This window comes from Bidens hawaiensis, unplaced genomic scaffold, assembly GCF_021521415.1.
Source record: "Bidens hawaiensis isolate Kalapana, Puna unplaced genomic scaffold, B.hawaiensis_p1.1 tig00002338_1, whole genome shotgun sequence".
NCBI lineage: Eukaryota > Viridiplantae > Streptophyta > Magnoliopsida > Asterales > Asteraceae > Bidens > Bidens hawaiensis.
Window position 1 is genome coordinate 1,633,627 of NW_027491126.1, and position 2,114 is coordinate 1,635,740.

Below are 2,114 nucleotides of genomic sequence, written 5' to 3' on the forward strand. Positions count from 1 at the left end.
TCACCGATTATGTTAATGCACGGAAAGAAGGAGCGGCATTTGATGACACCACAGAGAAATTAACTAGGGCCGGTCAACGATGATGATTTGCGCATAGGAAATAACTAGCAATCTCGATACGAGACCATTCTTTAAAACAAAAGGTGCCATTAGGTATTAACTGATCAAATTATAACATCATTAAACATACGGATAATTCTTAAAAAATAAACAATGCCATTACGAATCAATTGACAAAAGAAACACCATTAAACCCAAACACCATCCTTGAAAACAAACAATATCACCAGAGTTCAAATCCATAATAATTATAAGTTTAGACATCAAATTCATAATTTACCATAAACCACATGTACTATCCGTGAAATTTACTTTTTTTTTTGTATTTGTAATCAATTTGGCTGATAGAAGTCATTAAACAATTCAATCTATCATTCTGTCATGCTTAACAAGATCTATTAGAAAAATAAATAAAAAAATTATCTTCTACTTTGACTACACCAATAATTGATACAACAAAACCAGCCCAGATTTCCTCTTTTTTTTTTTTAAACGGCAATCTAATCTATAGATAAAACTAAGCTAGTGCTCACCACGAGACTCAAAACTCTCAACTTTAAGGAAGAAGCAACTTATAACACATCAAAATACCATTGGATCAAATATCATTTGGTATAAAACCAACCCAGTTAAAAGTTAATACTCTCAAAGCAAAGGCTTGCAGTATAAGAAATTATAACACAACATATAACACATTATATATAGTACTTATATATAAAGTCTACTAGTAGTTGTGATCTGATTTCAACTATTTAAAACTTATAACTTATTTAATGTCCATACTCAAATACTAAACAGAAAGCATGAGTTAGTTTAGTTGGTAAATTAGCTTATATCATAGCTCTCAATTTCAAAACTTGAACCAATCTTTAAATTCCAATTCTTTATCATTGATTACCCTTCCACATGTTAGACTTGTGTAGATTTTGTATACCCTGCATATTATGAAACGTGATATGGAATTCACTTTCAGACTAAAGTATATCACGTCAAACGAAATCAATAATCAGATAAGACACAAAGTAATTTCCGAAGAATGAGAGGTTCTAATATGCGAAATTTGATGTCTTGAAATAAGACCAAGTGATTTCTTTATACAGGTGTCGAACCAACACACTGATCGGGGTTAAATATTGCATCATTTCGGTTGTTTTAATAATTAAAATAAAGTTGGTAAATATGATATTTTAATTATTAAAGCAGGGAAAGTTAGTGAGTTATGTATGAGATTCTTCCTAAATAAAGAATAAATAAAAATAAAAAAGTGCATTTAACTACTGATTGGAGTTATTTCCGGTTTATTCTTGCATTAACGCCAAGTTACTCATTTCAACTTATTTGGAATCAAAGTTGAATGAGTTGGATTATATGCGACTAGTAACAACACATTACAAACCAGAACTGGTTAATTTATCAAATAAACTTACAACAAAATCTTACTCATTGCTAACTAGTAGTATTAATAGAATATGCTATACAAGTGATTAATTGAGACTAGTAACAAAACCGACCTTAGCTCAGTTGGTAGAGCGGAGGACTGTAGTTGTGAAATACTGTTATCCTTAGGTCGCTGGTTCGAATCCGGCAGGTCGGAAAGTTCTATTATTTTTCAAAAAAATGTAATTATTTCTGTTGCACTTAATTAAGTTCTATTCTTTTTTAAAAAATGTAATTATTTCTGTTGCACTTAATTAAAGTTAGGCCTTAGGGTCAGTAGAATTTACGTGTTGGCGTGTTGCCTATTTTACTTTTAATAAAATGCATAGCTTTTGTTGCTTAGTTAACATTCATATTTGTTTGTTGGAAATAGTTTGGACTATGAACTTCTAGTTACTACTGATCTTAACACTGTGTCACTGTTTATAGTTCTGATATATTTGAAAATTTATTGGTTTGTATGATAAAATAGAGTTATGGTTGTGTACTCAGTTAACTAATTGTGTGCTTTCAGTTTTTTGTTTACTGCAGTTGTGCAAGAAGCAAATCTTGAGCTTTGATTCTTTGATACAAGAATGAAACTTAGGTTCTTGTTCGAAAATCAATAGATTAGAAGT

General features: G+C 30.3%; 1 non-coding gene across 1 annotated transcript; it reads left to right on the forward strand.

The window, feature by feature from the left end:
• The first annotated feature begins 1,566 nt into the window (after positions 1-1,566).
• On the forward strand, positions 1,567-1,654 carry TRNAY-GUA (transfer RNA tyrosine (anticodon GUA)). Its single transcript is given in 2 exon segments — positions 1,567-1,603; positions 1,619-1,654. It is a non-coding gene; the product is annotated as a tRNA-Tyr (tRNA).
• The last annotated feature ends 460 nt before the right edge of the window (positions 1,655-2,114 follow it).